This window comes from Falco punctatus, assembly GCF_963210335.1.
Source record: "Falco punctatus genome assembly, chromosome: 5".
NCBI classification, from domain to species: domain Eukaryota; kingdom Metazoa; phylum Chordata; class Aves; order Falconiformes; family Falconidae; genus Falco; species Falco punctatus.
This window is the reverse complement of record NC_137584.1, coordinates 8,348,479-8,367,630: the sequence shown is the minus strand read 5'-3', so window position 1 is coordinate 8,367,630 and position 19,152 is coordinate 8,348,479. Positions and strand designations below refer to the sequence as shown.

Sequence of the window (19,152 nt, the reverse complement as noted above, 5' to 3'; positions counted from 1 at the left end):
GTCCTTACCCTTTCTGGTTCATCCAATGTTTGCATCAAAAATTGTCCCAAAGACACTTCAGAAATCTCCTAGATTACTTGCCTTCCATGTTCCTGCCCTTCCAGCAGATATAGGAGTGACTCATGGAATCATCAGGACCTTTTCTTTCATTAGGTCTTCTGATTCTCTGAAACAGGCTTTATCCACCTCCCCTTCCTGCCTAGGCAGTCTGTAGCAGTTTCCCACCACAATGATACTTTTTACTGGCCTCTGCTCTCATCCTGCCCATAAGCCCAAATGGCCCTTTCCTTCCTCTGTTAAAGAACTTCCCACATTTGAGCTGCTCCTTACACAGTGCAGCCCACACTCGTCTTCCTTGCTTATCCCTCCTAACCATCCTGTGCCCATGATGATGCATTGCAATCATGAGAACTCTCACACCATACTTAACCTTACTGGCTTCTTTTAACGCATGACAGGACAGCCATTTGAGTTTTGGCTGGGTTTGTTAACCAACAGCTCCATGACTAGCACATTTACAGGACATGGGAACTTTGGGTTCTAGGTTGTGTTCAGCAAAAGGAGTCCAAGCCCTGCTCCTTCATTGTCTGGGAGAGTGCTTTTCATAAAAGAATTCAAGATTTAGTAGGACAGGACCATTACTTTCTAGCCACAGCATTTAAGCCACTTTCTCTCTGGGAAATAAGAAAACCTGGCTTCCAAACCTGGTTCCAAGACACCATTTTTTTACATTAAGCAGCCAATTGATAAAACACATGAAGACTCTAAGCAAAGTACAATGTATGTCTCTCTCTGCCGGTACATACACACCAGTCAAACAGAAAATATCAGCCTTCAGGCAGAATGGCTCCAGAGGGACACCCAGATGCTTCCTTCAGCAGATTTTACTATTTTTTAAACCAATTTGGATAGTCCTCTCCCATCCAAACAGCCAGATTCTCCTGCAGAGCTAACCCATTCACTCACTGAGTTGTTCTGTTCAGCCTGCTCTTTCCAGCAGTGGCACTAACCAGGGAATCAACAGATTTTCTGGCAGGAGATGTGGAATGTACCTGTTCACTTCAAATGACTGTTTATCTAGACTCATGTCCAAGCAAAGCCTTTGCTGCTAAAACTAGAAGCAAAACATTTTTGGAAAAACACACAAATGAAAAACACAAAAAAAAGGGGGAGAGAGAAGGCTAAATTTCTTTTTAGAGTTGTGAATTGCATAGGATGCGGTAAATTGTCTAGTCAGTGTTTGTCTACATGTGGTCTGAACATTTTTTATGAAGATCCTGTGCTTAAATACATATATTTTTGAATAAAGATTAAAATCCCAAGAGCTGTGATGCCAATAGCAAATTACAGGGCGTTTTCTTCATCTAAAAGATCGCTAACTTTTGCCATTGGTTTTGGGTACTGATTTACCCATAAACATGAAATGGAACAGTCACTCTAGCAGAAACATATATTGTGTTTTCAGTACAGCTGAGGACATGGTTCAAAGAAAAACACATATAGGCACACTTTCTCTGTTCCCACTGCAGTAAGTGTACTTAACTTTAAAAGTACAGGGTACTTTATCCAAGGGCGTTTCAGGAATTAAACACTTTTCTGTAGTAACAAAAGCTTCAGAACCATTCAGCATTCTTTCATTTTGATTTTTAATTTCCTTCCTAAAAATATGTGGTTTTTTCTGAAATTATATACTGAATTTTATAATTTCACACTTTTCTAGGAAAAAGAAATAACATTTAGAGGCAAGATACTTTTATTCATATATTGTTAGTCTCTTAAAAATGGCTTCTATTAAGTAATATTCTTTTGAGTGGAGAAAATGCTCCAGGCTTACTGAAGAATACTAGTAACCACCACAGAGATACAAACTCTTACTAATCCTAGCATTAATGCAGTCCCTAATTGCTCAGCAAGGTATCTCTGTACATGGTTCAGAAACTCTCCCATGCTGTGAATACTTTTCATGGATAAACAACAAAAGAGAAGCATCTTCTTGCTTTTTCTCCAAAAATTTCATATCCTTATCAAGGAATAAAATTTTCCCATTAAGACCTTTTCTGTTGAACTTTTAGGATGTTCTTTGGGATTCTTTTATGACTTGGCTAAGAGTGAAAGGATTCTATGGGCAGAATGAGTTTCCACAAAAGGCAATGACTGACACTACTGTGACCCTACACCACCACTTTCAGTGCACTCTACTGCACACATGCACATACCCTATGCTTAAGAAAAGCACTGATCAGAGGAAATACCTTCGAAGAAATGTAAAAAGCACTCAGAGGTCGCAGGCACTGGGAATGCTGTGTCAGATGCAGGAGTTTTGGAGAGCACACACTTTCTTCATAGGATCAGAGGAAGGATCTTCAGAGGCAACCTGAGGAAGCATGGGAAGACAGTGCCAGAACACCTGGGAGGGAAACTAGAGGGCTTTCACTGTGAAGAGTGTAGTTTTGAACCACGGTGATTTAAACTGGAAGCTCACAGAAATACGAGTTTGGAAGTGGAGCCCTTTTACAATCTCTATGTGCCCTCCTACAGACCTTGCTTCCCCTCCTTGGATAGGTTCACACTCATGTCCCAAACCTCTCCATACATTAGAACATAAACAATGAAAGTGAATTGATAATAAATCCAGGTGGATGACGCATTCAGACCATCTATAAAACTGAAGTGAAAAAAAGTCCGAGGAAGACAGCAGAGCAGATCATGAGAAAATACTTCTCTCTGCCTACTATTGAGACCCAAGTATCAGCAAAGCAAATACTATGATGTATGAAAATAAATTACTTTGAGATAAACACAAGTAAGACTGCATAGTGAATTCCTAATGATTAGCTGCATGTACCTCTGAATATCCTAAATAACACCAGGCTATGTGCCTAAGCATTATGTGCTCAAGACCAGTTGCAGGATATGGAAGGAGAAATACAGAAGTATAACTAATGGAAAATTAATCCTTGAGAAACATATTAACGTATTTCAGGGTCACTTAACGTGTAGCAAATATGTACCGCAATCACCACTGTCAGCTGCAAGCAGGGTGTCATCACTTTTCAATGATCAGTATTTGTCCCTAATTACCCAAATACATAACCCTAATAAATTGTTACTATTGACTACACTGTCATGATAGATGGAGTCAGGGGGTTGTGCTTGAACAGTGCTCAGTTCTCCTGTGGTGAACATTGCTCTCAGACCTGCTGACAGTCTTTTCAGCCTCTTTGGGAATGTATTTTTGTAATGATTATCATTCACTTTTTACTTTTACAAACAAAACATAGCTAGCAAATAGAAATTAATGGATGGTATATAGAATTTGTAAACTGCAACAGTAGAGTTACAACAAGCAAGGATTTTCCAACTATTAGTTAACATTTTCTTATGAAAATAGAGGAAGACAAAATGACAGGTGAGGAGAAACTCAGAATTAAATATACAAAGCAGAGGAAATTCAGTTCTGTGTTGCTGCTGATGCTGCTCCATAGTTACCATGACTCACTGCTGTGCCATTCTTCTGCAAGGACCAAAGCTGAGGATGACCTGTTATGTTCCTTGTCTTTGTGCTAAACCCATGCACAGCAAGACTAAGACACAGAGAAGAACTTAGCTAATACTTGGTTTTGAAAAGGCGTTATTTTGTGTCAGATATTTTTTCCATTGCTTTGTCATTTTAACAGAATTTTTATAATTTTAAAGTGGAAACAAAAATATTGTTTTAGTGTGTACATGAGACACTCCCAATCCCATGCATTATGGCTGTTGCAACATGTCAGGCTTAGCCCTAATGACGCTTTTTGAGGCTTGCTGGACTTAGACTAGATATTTAATGAGTTTATTCTCTATTGTAGTCCACTGGAGAGATACAGGCTTTACAGACATTTAATACAAGAACTGGTTAAGGGCTGGACCAGAACAGATTCTTCTGAACCATCAATAGTGCCAACACTTACTTATGCTTTGCTTGTCTGATTGCTGAAACAGTTAATTACTCTCTTGGTGCTGTCAAACCCAGTTAAATCAATGTGTATTTAACTACTTCATTGCTGCGCACTGTACCAAGCATATAGGGAAAAATACATGTATCTACTGCATCTCTGTGGTCTTGTTGGCTTAAAGGAATGACATCATATTCATTGTCATGTATTTAGGAAGTCAACTGCAGTTAACAGATGTCTCACACTACGCTACACCGTTTGCCATACCATCTCCACTTCCAGGTACCCTACCAGGCTGAAGTAACAGGCAATGATAGGAGGGTCTGAGAGATCTGATTTTGAAACACAAGAAAGTTACAGAACAACAAAGTCAAACTAAGTGTTCCAAAGGTTGGTGAGCTATTTGTAGATCTGGGTGTAAAGGTTTGTCCCAGCGCAAACAATGATATAAGAAGGTGAGAGGACAGCTTTGCCTCGTGGTTAGAAAAAGAGGCTTGAGCTTTGCTGGGAAGCATTACAGGAACAAGGCACACTTTCACTCATTTCATCTTTGCTGCAGGAACATCAAGAATAAGTTATAATATCTGCCTGAACCTCCCTGAACATATTCAGAAAACAGGATGAACAAGGAAGCAGCATTTTAGAGTAATTTTTCCTATGAATTTGTAAAGATTGACACCTTGCAAAATCAACTCCCATAAAAGTTGAAGGATTACAAAAATATCTCAGTTCATTGTTGCCTGTTCCTCATCCTCTAAACCTGTTATTATGCTGACAGCTGGAGTAACAAAATCAGATGCATAATGAAAGCAAAGTAATCTTCAGAGCTGGAAGATTACATATCAAACATGAACTTCCAGGTGACAGTACACTCTCAAGCCCATTACTTGGAACACACCTGGAGCATTCCTCAGAGATATTAATCCAAACCAATGTTGAGAAACCCTCCAGAATGACAGTTCATCTGCCTAACACATAAAAAAAGTAATTCCTACTATCCAAATTAAACCCTTGTTGCAAATCAAGTCAAATGTCTTCTTATCCGCCTCCAGCAGCTAAGGAAAACAACCCATCACTGTTAAATTGCAACACTGATAGATGCATCCAAACACAAAGTCCATGCCAGTCCCCCAAAGAAACCTGATTCATTCTTTTTTCTTCATATGATATTCCCTAAATTGTGTTTTTAATTTTTGCTGTTATACAAATTGTCTCTCTGTTTCTAAGAGCTCAGTGGGCGAAAGTCTCCCAGAGGAGACTATGTAACTTCCATGTAGAAAAGAATAACATTCTGCTTGGTCTAACACCAAAGTAAAGGGGGTTTTGTTGTGTGGTTTTTTGTTGTGTTTTGGTTTTGTTTTGGTTGTTTTGTTTTTTTTTTACAACAGCATTGGTTACTCAGCTCCAGATTTATTTTACCATTTTGTTGTTGCCATTCTGTATTTTTTAATTAAATTTCTTTATGTATTGCTCAGCACAGTACACATCTCACATTTAAACTTTACCATCCCAACTGGTTGCATCCTTCAGTAGACATGTGACATAACATACAGCTGTTGTGTGACATCACTGATGACAATATAACTGTAGCAATAATAGCAATTTTTCTTTTCTTAGATTTCTAGCAAGGTCAGCACTGTCAGTTTTAAAAACTACACCTAGCCTACCTTTGAAATGGCAAGACCAAACACATACCAAAGACAGAGCATAGCAAAGGATTTAATATTAGGTAATAAGGCAAATTAAAAAGTCTTTCCTGGACCTTGTGGTAGACCACAACTTCCTACCCAATTTTGATTCTCACAGATGTATGTATATACTTTCTGTGAAATACTTAGTTAACAACAAGGAAAAACTCTTAGGATATTTAACAGGTATGAATACCACAATTAGCATTCGGTTAGGGAACAATAGTTTTCAAAATCAAATAATATTATTCTTGTGCATGCAAGTTAGCTCTATGGATGGATAGAGGATGAAGTGCAATCCACGATACGAAGAACTTGCATCACTTCTTGGCAGTAATGTTTGCCATCAATGAGTGCCTACAAAGTATAAGTTTTAATATCACGTATTGCTGAAAACATGTGTAATAAGACCATCTTTTAAATGAGAACTATTTAAAAAGTTTTCCATGGCCACAATTTCCTTTCCTTCTTATGTTGGGGTAAGAGCAAGGCGAGGCTGGGGAGTGAGGAACAAGCTTGAGAATGTGGTCAGGACCAACACAAAGTAATATAGCTTCACCAGCTATCCCAGCTTATTCTAGTTAAAGATTTATCCTGAAAAGATCAAATAGTAATACTTTACAATAAACATTTGGTTTTATTCTAATCTCTGAGTTACAAACAGTTGAAATAAAAAGGTAGCTATTAGTATGAGCAAAGGTATAAATGGCAAATGTTACACGCAGTAAGAAATACTGGGGCAGGGTGGAACAAACCAGCTTTAATCTGCAGTTTGTAATCTTGGATAGATATACTTCAAGCTTATGAACTCTATACAGTTAACTTCAGTGCCAGAAGAACTGCTACTTTTGATTTCTTTTCACTGCCAAAACCAGGAAAGCTTCAGCAAACACTGTTGAAAAGGTTCTTTATGCCCCTCAGAAACCTTCAAATCACTGTAATCCACTTCATTTTGAAACATATGGATGTTCAGGGTTCAGAGAAGTCCAAAATACAACTGTTTCAGAGGTGAGAGAGAGACTGGGGAAGGGGAGAATGGGACCAGCTGTTGATCTACATTCAGGGCAAGATGGGAGAGATAACTCAAAATGATGCTGACAGACTTGTGTCAGAAGGAAAAAAGCAGAGGTTTATATTTGCTAATATTTTTAAGAGATATTTTTCTGCTTTTCCTATTGAAAGAGCACAAGACAAAAACTGAAGTGAGAAACAAAGAAAAAAACTTTAAAGGTTTCCATGAACAGTGATTGAGAGAATAAATAATTTTAAATCGCATTAAAACAATAGACAAATTACCCCACTGTCAGGAAACAAAGTTAGGTTTATCTCTGCATTTCAGGGAAATCAAGCCCCCAGAAGTCAAGAAGGTTGCTAAATGGGTGGGGGAGCAAGAGAACATTTTACAAAATCATCCTCTAATTTGGAGCCAAGGTCAATGATTTAAACTTTAGTGCTCATCTTGAAACCGAACACACAATGAGAATAGGTGGAACCATCCCAAGTAGCAATTACCCAGAGCCAGGCAAACAAGAACTACAGAAGTAACTATTGCTGTAAGTGAATTAATGTTTTCAAAACATGACATCAGCCCTGCCAGTTTGCTAGCCACTGTTTGCTTCTGATGGTGCTAACTTGTTAAGCCACAATACCCAGCCACATGCCTAGCATCTATCTGTATGGGGAAACTACAATTGCCACAAGTCGTCACACCACTAAGCAGTCTCAGCTACAGCCAAGACACTAGCATGTGGCTCTCCAATACCTCAGGACTCAATCCTCCATGCCGTGGTCAAAAACAAATAAAAGGTGAGCTGGCTACCACTGTGTATATGAAGTTTAGTGCATCTTTACTAACGAACACACTTAATTTCAGCCTTGGAAATATGTCAGTGAGGAACTTCCTTTGCAGAGCTAAATGATCTTGTAGGACAGGGAAAGGGGAGGGAAAAAAACCCAAAGCATTCATTTTAGGAGGTCTGACCACCGTACAGTGAATCCCATTTCTGTGTAATTATATGGTTCACTGTTCACTTTTTTAGGCCAAATATAATGCAGCCCACACAAACCAGTGCCATCTTAGTGCTTATTACTGTAAAATATTGACCTCAACATGCTGAATCATAAAACAGAGTTTCTAGAAAAGTTTACAGTGTGCTGTATGCTATACAATACCACACCCAGACAAGTTTCCACTATGGACATTTAGTTTCAGATTTGTAGGGAAACCGAGGGCTACATTCCAGAATACTGAACTTACTTAAATCTTTCCTATCTAAAAGAAGAAATTGATGCCAAATATAGTGGGATTTTATCTATCTAGGCAGAAAATAGGCATAACATTAAAAATTCACTTGCTGGAAGGTAGAAAAATATAGTGTTTTACAGTGAAATCCCTAAATAATCAAAACTTGCCACAAAAAAAAAAAAAAAACAAACAAACCAACAAAGAAATAAATTGGAAAGAGGCTGAAGTGAGGCTGTGGAGTTTAGAACTAGCAGGTTCCTAAATGGGCTTGTTGGAAGTGTATGACAGAATGGGTGAGGTTGAAAAGGACCTCTGGAGATCATCTCCACGTTGACTAAATACACAGTGATTTTCCAGGACAATATTTTTAATAAATAAAATGCCTTGAGAGGGAGAATAAATCGCAGCACTGTTACTATAAAATCATACTGAAGTTAGAGCAACAGCAAGCTGAAAGAAGCCCCACTTCCTTCTTTCACTTCACCCTCCTATTCTTCCCACATCAAAAGAAAGTCTGAGACTGCATTTAGCACTTCTGAGAGTTAAGGAAGAAAGGCCTGTCTGCTTCCAAGCAGAGGTAGCATTCCTACCTCCTTTCTCTTGACCTCTCACTTTCTTTTCCATCACAAGGTAGCAATATGTATTTATCCCTTTTCTTGGCATAGTCTTTCCAAGATTCATCCATAGATATAACACTGCAGATGGTTTTAACTCTCAGAGTATAATAAAAATACAACTGCAGACACAATAATGCTCTGGTTCTGTCAACATATTTTCTAAACTGGACTAAAAAGGACTGCTGGTGTGAAAGCAGTATGATGTTTTCAGGAAAGAAAGCCTTTCTTTCTAGGGAACTCTCAGAACTCTGAACATTTCATGACATCATGACATACATCAAACTTTGTAACCGAAGTTATTGTTGGTTGCCTCATTTTTAATTGTGGCTGCATTGTTTCAGGCTCCAAATCACATAAATCAGGATCCCAAAGCTGGAACTGCTCTGTGTTGGAAGAAGATGATGAGTGTGCAGACAACTGTGTGATGTTGTGGTGTTTAACTAAAATTGTCCAAATCCAACGGGAAATTTTATTTTTTAAAAAAAAAAAAAAACAACGAACCAAAAAACACAACAAAACAAAACAGGAAGAAGCATCTGCTGGCTCTTAACCTGACTGCATTGCTTCCACACTACAACATTTTCTCACTTTATCTTTCTTAGATTACACTCTGTTTAGAAAACATCCCGCATTTTAAAAACATACAAATTGCCTGGCTTGAGTGAGGCCATGGCTCATCTTGCGTGCGTTGTTAGAATAGATTAATTTCCTGATCCCAGTCAGCCTCAGAAATCATGATTGCGCTACTGCTAAATGAAGAACCAACATCCTCCATTTCTTAGTGAAAGACATGATCACCTTAAGGTAATGGGCTGTGAAAAAATTTACGAAGTGGTCAGTCCTGTGACCTATTTCCTAAAGGGAAACAAATAAATCTTCTCCTCCTTTGATATGAACCATCTCTGTTCCTTTCTTGGAAGTGGTACACGTGTTCTGCAGACTGTTTAGGAATATATCATAGAATAGTTTGGATTGGAAGGGACCTTTAAAGGTCATCTGGTATGACCGAGCACTACTGAAAACTCTAATAGAACATGAAGTTTTAAAGAAGAAAAATTGACACTGCAGGTCTTTAAGCTTTCTGTTGTCCTTTCCACAAGTCCTACTTGTGGCTCTTCTCCATCTTCATTTTAACACAGAGCAGCAGGAATTGGTCATATCCACAGGCATGGCGAAACTCATTTTCACAAGAGCTATCTTTTGTGGAAAGATGGTCCGTCTCTAGGTAACAGACTGGCCATGAAGTGATCTGATGAAAAGAGAAGAGATTTGAAAGAGAAAAACCTGGCTCATCAGACACCTTGATAAAGTGACCATGGTCGTGTCACTTGATCTGTACTATGCTTCAGTTCCTCATTTCTTACACAAAAAGAGGATTGCCAGAAACAAGTCTAGTAATGAAGGTGGGAACTCTGATCCTTCCTTGAGAAAGTTCACATAACTATTTCCTCTGCAGGTTCTAGGCTGATTTTTCAGACCTTTGTAGAGGTGCCTTTTTGCCCTTTAAGAAAGTGTACTATATCAAACCCCACTGGGGAAAGAAACTGAAGTTGATCAAAATTGTAAGATTGCTGCAGTGCCTTTTACCTCCATATGCATGGGTCTGGCCCTACTGCTACTACTCCTACTACTACTACTCTGGAAGCGTGTGGATTTGGGTGCTTAATCACTTTCTCTTCCAAGGAGGTACCCTATCTCTACACAAACAGTGATCATTAAACTTCTAGACAAAAAGCATTTTCTCCCTCCCATTTCTACTTTATACAGAAGCTTCTGGGTTTACTGTAAGAAACAGCAACACAAGGCTCAAAGCCTCTGAGACAATGCCTCACTATATCTTAAAGTCCTGTTCTTGCCTTTGCTGCTTAAAAATAGTAAGATAATAAATTTTAGAACATACTAGGGATTAGGAAGATTAGCATAGGGTTTTTTTTTTAAAAATGTTCAGCTCTAGGAGACAATCCCATCTTTTATAAATAAATGGGACAGACACTACACTGAATGGCTCTGAGGTAAAATGACAAAGCATGACATAGGAACACCTTAATTTCAGAAAGAAAAGACAAGTTAATAGAACTCTTTGTCTATATTTTTATAATGAAGCAAATCCAAGACACAATTCACACTTACATACCCAATCTTAGGTACTTGTTTCCAGTTTGGTTGAGGGGGATTTCTGTTTCATTTTCTAAATTAGGTTTGATCTCTGTCTCAAGGGTTTGGTTCTTCTCGAGGCCTAAAGTCACTTAGCCCAGCCAGAGCAGAGATACATGACAGGCAATCATCTCCCTGGCACCATATTTATTTACCTGTTTCCATTTTTAATTACTAAACTGGCTGAAAGTATTATTCACTGAAAAGCAGGAAAGAAAAAAGCAATTGGGGAACAAACATTTTAGCAGCACCTGTTGTGATAGGACAAGAGGTAATTGTTTTAAACTAAGAAAAGGTAGATTTAGACTAGATCCAAGGAAGAAATGTTTTAAAGCGAGGGTGGCGAAACACTGGAACAGGTCATCTGGAGAGGTGGTAGATGCCTCATCCCTAGAAACATTCAAGGTCATGTTTGGCAGGACTCTCAGAAACCTGATCTAGTTGAAGATGTCCCTGCTTATTGCAGGACGGTAGGGCTAGATGACTTTTAAAGATCCCTTCCAACCCAAACTGTTCTGTGATTCTATTTTATGAAAAGTATAAATTTTGAAAAATGTATTCTGTGATCTGGCAAAGGACATGACACTGCATTTATCACAGATGGCACTCTCATGAATGAATGAAACCTTTTAACTGCAGATGTTCACAAGTCTGGAAAATGTTAGCCAAATATTATGTTCTTCATTGGCTTAGCTTTTGAGAAATGATTGCAACAGCTATCACAGACATCAGGCTCTAAGATATGAGATTTTGCATCCCTGTCCAACCCTTCTGATAAGTACAAAAGGTCTACTTTTGGAATTATTTACTATTTATGAGCAGCAGAAACAATAAAATTTTACATGAAGAATTTGTATAACTGTAGCAAGAACTTAGTCCTGTTAAATACCATTCAATTTTCTTCAGTTAACTGTTATTGATAATATATTATCTGAAGTTCAAGTTACAATTTTTTTCCCCCGAACACTTCAAAAATTATACAGGTTCTTGATGGATATTTTCACTTTCAAAGCTGATTCATGGTATTAGGAATTTGTGATTCCTTTGAAATGGTCAACAAGAGGTTTAGTATATAGTATGTAAGAATGCTGTCTTACAGAGAGTCCTGCCTTTGGGACTTCTGGGGGATGCTGAGGTTACTATCCCACCCTCAGGTAGCAGATATGTAAATATTTAATTCCTCCAAAATAATTCTCTGGAAGATACCAAGTCAGCTTTTTAGCCCCTCATTTTCCATAACCATGCAGTACTTCACGTGCCAAAGGCAATTCTATGCTGACATAGTGCTGTTTGGAGTATCAAGGCTATTGTTGGTGGGTAGTGGGGTTTTTTTTCATATGCTAAGCAGAAGGAATTGTCTAAGGGCAGTAATAAACACAGTTCATGAGTCTTACTGACACTGATCCTAAGAGACCCCCAAGCCACCTCTTGCCTCAGCAATATGCTCTGATTAAGCATATATAAACATTAAACATGTTACAGAGCAGGCTAATTGTTGCTTTCAGAAATAAGACAGTCTGTTGCAGCAGTTAATAGAACTGAGTGCGCCAAAAGGCATAGTCTTGTTCTTCAGTTATAAGGATGCTTTTAGCTCTTTACCATAGAAGCAAAAAAATTGTACCACCAGCCTACAACCTCCAGATATCTAGGCACTCTTTGTATGACACTCACAATTTAACATAGACTTAGAGGACAGTATCTAACAGACCCTATGGAAATGTTTTGAGAACATCAACTCTGTCACAGGAGCAGAAGGCTAATTTCACCAAGTGACAAGGGAAAAATCAAAGCTGGTTATGAAAAGGAAGAGAACGTACAGGTTACTGATGGCTGCTAGCAAATGGAGATGCTACAAGGACTTCACCGTAGTATTTTTAAATAGGCCGCTTTAAAATCATGTTAATATAAATTGTATATTTTTGTAAATCCAACCTAATGCTCTTAAGAGGCAATGGGAGATTAGGAATGAAAGATGAGCAACAACATCCGTATGAAAGGAAGAGACATCTTTGTGGTACATTCACTTGTCCAGCACAATCCCCAAAGAATTGACCCTGTGGGTATTGAAGGGGGTCTGATTCAGAGAGGAATTATAAGCAGAAAACCTCAGAGGTACTTCTGAGGACAAGTACAATCCTAATCAAACATGGATCTGATGGCTTACCACTCAAATACGCTATTTGAGAAAAGAAACATACAATTAATTTATTAAGACTATATATTACCCTTCCAAAAACAGCAGTGAGGGAACACTACACACATTTCACAAATGTTTTCTGAAATATAGAAGAAAACATTATTATTTACACAACCTCAACCCCATTGACTACACTGACTACCTTTCCTGATATATATTAGTAGAAGATAAGATTTCCATAAGGTCTAAAGGAGCATATTTTTGTCAAATTATCAATTTAAAGTACAAAACCTGATTTTCCTACATCCTGTGAAAACTATAATTTCCTATTAAACAGCATATGACTTGTATTATTGAATCCTTAAAAAAAATGGATCAGATATTCCTCCCTAGCAAAGAGCAAGGGAAAAAAAGCAGATTTTTTCCTAGAAATAATATCTAAATGTTGCAGCAGAAGCAAACTAGTAGGCTGCAGCAAGGTTTTTACCAACAGTCAGATTCTACTGTCCATGCTGCTACATCTTCCTCCAGCAGTCAAACCACACCACTTCCTCTCACAACCACCCCTCCTACACCTCAGTGCTATTTAAGTGCTTAGCAGGAACAAGCTACAGCTGCATATCATCCATGTCAATCAACCCACTGCCTTCATTCCTCTACATCTAAACAATTTATAAATTCAAAGGTGATATGTAAAGTACTATGTGCACTTTCTAAACCTCTGACTTCCACCAGCTTCCTATTTTGAATTAATCTTTTTGCAAATTATTATTGAACTTTAAAGTGCCAATATGAAAAAATTAAAGCAGTACAGATTTTTTTTATGGAAGAATGTTGCCTCTATGAATATAATAAATACAACAGAGATCCACAGGTAAAAATTGTCGCTTCCAATCCACTGGAAGACACAGACATACTGAACTGAAAGTGGTTAAGGATTTCAGTGGGTATCGCACATTGACCCAGGCCACGTTGATTTCAGAAGGGAATCGATAGGGGATGGAGAAGGCCAGAGTTGAAGGTTTCATGGTTATCAGCAAAGCAAATAAATGGCAGTCAGCCCACATAAAAGGGCGGTAGATACCCAGATCTCACTGTCGGTATAACAAGGTATGTTACTTCCTTAGCTACAAATCTTTTTCCTGAACTGGGGTCATGCAGCAGACCAAGGACATACTGCCACTTCCTCCAGAAGGCAGGCGAAGGAAGAATAAAATGAAACTAGTTGTGGCCAAGAGCCAAAGCACCAAGGGCACAGCCAGCCTGCTTCTCCCTGCCCACCCCCGGGCTCCCCCGACTCTGCCTACAGGCCCAGACCTGGTTTCATGTCCCCAGGACCGCTGGTCCCTACCCCACTAATGCCACAGCAGGGCTGGTCCCCAGCTCCCCACAGCCCTGCCCAGGCACAGGCCCTGCAAGCCAGGCCCACTCACGGGCCCACAGCCTGGACCATGCCCCAGGGAGATGCCCAAAGCTGGGGTCACCACAGTGCCCCCCAGCTCCCCTGCTGCTGGCTGGAGCAGCAGGACAGGCCCTGGCTGCCGGGCCCTGCCCTGCCACCCCAGGAGCCGCTGCTGCTCCCAGCCCTGCTGTCCCCATAGCAGAGCCATGCGCCGTTCAGGTAGAAGCACAGATCTTGCAGGTGTGGGGAGAGCAGCGAGGCAGCTAGTTCCCAGTTCACTACAGGGGAGACAAAGCCATTATCCTTCATATGCTGCTGCTTTTCTGCATCTGGCACACTGGGTATTAAAATCTGAACAGGCCCAGGCTGCAGACAAATGCAACGAGCCATCGTTATGTGTACTCTTAAACTTATAAACCCTGCAAAATTTAGGGACACCTCCAGACAATGCCAGACAGGCAAGGGATCTTTCCCAGGAAACATTTGGGGTGCAGCCATCTGGCTTAGGGAAGTGAAAGGAGGAGCAATAGTGTTTAGTAGTTTGGTGCCATGGATGCTGTACCCATCAGCCCCGGGGGTCAGAAAATAGCTTGAGGCTCATTTTATCTACTTGCACTCTGAGCCTGACTCTACAGTCAGACACAGAGTTTACATCTGTGCTAGTAAACAAAATGGACCTCAAACCATTCCTTGATCCTGAAGACCACAGGTGACAGTAGAACTGTAGTCCATGCAACTAAATATTCCTCCCATATAAAACAAAGTGGCAACATCCATATTACTCAGCTGGGAATAGACCCAGGTCCAATGCCAAGCAATATCTGGGACAACAACTTTGGCTGGCCTGGGTCAAAACAGTCTGAGAGAGCATGCTAGCAATTAAACAATATGGATGATCAAGATCCACTGCTTAAGGGCTGGCCCTGTTCAATTTACTAGTTTAGGTAGAGCCTCAGAGTTGAACTGCAGGGTGAGATATTATTTTTTTTTGTTTGTTTCTAAACACAGAGATGTTTGAAAACCTACATATATTGCTGAGATTTTGTTGCTTTTACTTATTACTCATTGTGAACCAATATAGATTGGCATAATCCTTGGCCATAAGTGGATTGATAATGGGAAGTCCAGGGAAGAATAAAAACATAAAGAAGGAAAACAAACTTAAGTGGTGCTCCCTACATACTCTCCCAATCGCCAGTTATTTCAGCCCCTGAATTTCCTGGACTAGAAGTGTTTTCCATATACTTTGCAACAGTCCATGAATTTCTCTTCCATGAGTTTATCTGATATTCTTTTAGACTCATTTAAGCTTTCACAACCAAAACATCTTTGGCAAGGAGTTTCACAAATCTATTACCTGTTCTGTAAGAACCACCTCATTTTGTTTGTTTTGAACTTGGTTCCTCCACCTTCAGTCAATGTTTCTTTTCTTATGTTTGTTGTTGGCAGAAACAGTGAATGGTGAAACTGTGTCCACACTCTCCACAGCACCTGTAATCTTGGAGGCCCCTGTCATTCCTCATCCCTGCCCCAGTCACTTGTTTCATGTTTTCAGCCAGTCCACATTTCTCACCTCTGGCTGGCTCTACTGTCCTTCTCCAAGTCTTTTCCAACTCTATCATGCCTTTCATGAGAATCGAGAACCATAACCACAAGAGGTAACAAACAGACAGGCAAACCATGGATATGTAGAGAAATATTATATTTTGTATTTTGATCTGTGAGCCCCTGTTTGAGGACCCTTAACATATGCTTTTTTTTTTTCTTTTTTTTTTTTTTTTTTGGTTTTTGTTTTGTTATGTATTGGTTTTTGGGTGGGATTTTTGACCACTCCTGATCATTGAGCTGACATTTTCATGGAAGTATTTATCACAGTACCAAAATCTCACTTTTGAGTATTAATGGCCAGGTCAGAGCCAACTGCTTGATGTGAGAAATTAAGATGATTTCTCCTGCAGATGTGCAACATTTTTAATTTATCTACATTTAATTTTATTGGTCATTTTACTGCCCAGCTTCACATGGTCCATTTGCAATTCTTGAGTCAACTCTCATCCATAATACCCTAATTAACATTGTATTACCAACAACTTTCTCATCTGAGTAATCATCCCTTTTCCAGATCATTTATGAATATTTTCACAGCACAGGTCCCAGGAGAGATCCCTGCCAAACTCCACTGGCAACCCTTCAAGATCAAATAAGTGTGTTTCTATGGAACGTTAGACAACTGAAAAAAATGGGATGGGGGAGTTCTGGCTTTGAATAAGCTTATAGGTACAATTGGTAGAGGAAATTTAAACTGTGCAATATCATAATGCCAGAGTAGAAATTGCCATGGCCCAGAGTGCCCCAAGAGGTTTAAATTGGCCAAACTAGCCTCATCTGAGATGCCCAGCCTCACCCTCTGTTCTTGTATCCCAGGGCTCCAGTTAAGCTCAGGATCTGGCCCACAGTCCTAGCCTGAACTGCACTGCAGGCAGTCTTGCAGCCAGCTGTGTCCTCTGCTATTCCAGACCAATCTGTGTCATTGTCTTGTTCTGTCTCACTATGACCAGGCAGTTGATGGAATCTGTCACCGTCACCAGCTCTGTGTCATAGACCAGCAGCACACTTCCTACTCTCTGACAGAAATGAGATAGGAATGCAAAGTTAAAGTGACGCTATAAGCAATATGGGTGAGAGAAAGGGAGAAGAAAAAGTTAAATGAGGAAAATAGGATAAACATTTTAACTGCATCCAGAAAGAAAACAGTAATTTGTGCAGTTCCAAGAGTCTTGCCGTAAAATGAAGTTTACTATTACCAGCTGGGGAGCGGTGATGAGACTTTAACCTGCTTAGACAGAGATCAGAGAAGCAGCCAGAGCAGAACAGATATTAAAAACAGGAGAATTCGATTATTCCCATGTAGACTGAAGGAATGCCATAGTGAGAAATGATATATAGATACAAGTTTTAAATATCATGAATGACCATTTGTTAAACTTACTAGTCAGAAAACCCACAAGTGAAGAAGCAATTTGGCTTAGTCTTGAGCGGACAAGATGTGGTTTGCAACGTCATTTTTTAAGAGTTGCTTTGTAATTACAACTACTATATATTGAAATTTAACATTTGCAAGAATGAAATAAGTTTAATTTCAAAAAAAGAGAGCAACATAAAAATGAAGAAGCTTGTTAAAAACAAATTAAAAGGAACACAAGGATGAATAAAATTTTTGCAGACAGACTTGAGGTTATTTCAAGACAACTAAACTGGAGTCTCACTGTAAATAATACCTTCTAATCAAAGACAGACATAAAAGGACCCACCAAGGTCAGAACCACTGAACAATAAAGGCAGGCATTTAAAGTTAGAAACATTTCCTTCAAAAAGCAGAAGTCTTATCTGAAGAAAGGAAACAAAAAAGAGTATAAATTCAAATAAATCAAATGTAAAACCATAAAAAGCAGATGAAAATAGATTTTTAAGATTAACTTGGGTAAATAGGACCTTCTGTGCCCCCTAGCAGAAATTTCATACGGTCTGTAGAGCTAATAGAACTACAAAAATTTAAAGTCATAACAAAATAGATGAATTCTCTTTATCCATGCTCACTTAAGAAGAGCTTAGAGAGATTCACAGCTATTTTCTTTATAAGGAACAAGTTTAAGGAATCGCCAAAAGGTCAGTAGAGGACATTTATGAACAGACTGATAAAATAAATGCTAAGGAATCACTTGGGCTCCATTGCATTTAACATTGAGTGGGGCAGTAATCAAACTGTGAGACTACTGAATTGCTGCTGTAATGGTATTCTACTAACTGTTCCTCAGGAATGGGGAGCAGCAATTGGAAAGCCCCTTTTTATAAGGGGTTTGAGAGGGTGCAAGTAATCTACATCAGAAAGTCTGACTTCTGTGCAGGTGAAGCTATGAGAAATTACAGATCTGTTCAACACAGGTTGTCCTGGTTATGCTGGAGCAGCTTTTGCAGTAGAAAATCAAGGCTCACATACATAGCTATTAGGATTCACTGAGGGGTCAGCAGGGATATTGGCAATGGTGGTCTGATTTACAGAATTACATGATTTTCTAGAAATTTTTTGCCAAGGTACCTCTCCATTGAATTGTAAGAAATTAACCAGTCATGATATAAGAAAGAGTTACTGTATATTCTTAATTAATTAAAAACAGAAACCAGAGTGGGTATAAAGAAAGAAATTATCTCAGGTATTCAACAGATTTCTGAACTAAAACTTTTCAATATATTCACATATGAACCACTGAATGGGATCAGTGATGAATTTACAGATGACCTAAAATTATCTAGGATAGTAAAAAAATAAAAGTTGTCTTTACATAAGAGTTACATGATATAATATGACTTTTTATACTCTTTCTACACATCCATTCCTGACCACTGAGACAGAAATCTGGAATATACACACCTTTGATCTTCTTGTCCTGCTGTTGCCCCGCTGTCCTAAAAAGGCTGACACAAAGAAGAAAAAAAATCAGATGAGCTAAAGTGTATAGCAACATTTCAGGCAGGGAATGGTGAAAACAGCTGATCCTTCTTTCTCCAATATAACCTCTGCTAGACCAGCTTTTATGCAAAACGTACTGTCATGATTTTAAAGCCTTTCTTTTATGATCTGCTATACTAAGCACCCATGGGTTACAGAACATTTTTCTCCTTTTAACAGTTTGCCCTTTTTAAATTACAGAAATGTAATGCATTCAGTCTTCATTTTCCAGCCTCCAAATTACTAGCAACTGCTAAGCTTTGCCACCAGGCCAGGACTTTTAGATACTCACCTTTCCCAGCCCCTTCACCCTAGAGCAGCTCTAAAAGCACCTTCTGAAATAATAATAAAGTAATCAAAACGTCATCAGGTTGTATTCTCACAAAAACTGATTGCTCATTACTACTGGAGATACTGAAAATCTCTCATGACAGCCAGACAGTCAAAATAAGATGCAGGAGGTTTGT

General features: G+C 39.0%; 1 long non-coding RNA gene across 1 annotated transcript in view; it reads right to left on the bottom strand.

Moving 5' to 3' along the window:
- Positions 1 to 19,152, bottom strand: part of LOC308064360 — a 97,683-nt gene that overhangs the window by 40,181 nt on the left and 38,350 nt on the right. The window contains exon 2 of the long non-coding RNA XR_013928344.1: positions 18,608 to 18,651. This is a non-coding gene — a long non-coding RNA (uncharacterized lncRNA). The remainder of the gene's footprint in view (positions 1 to 18,607; positions 18,652 to 19,152) is intronic.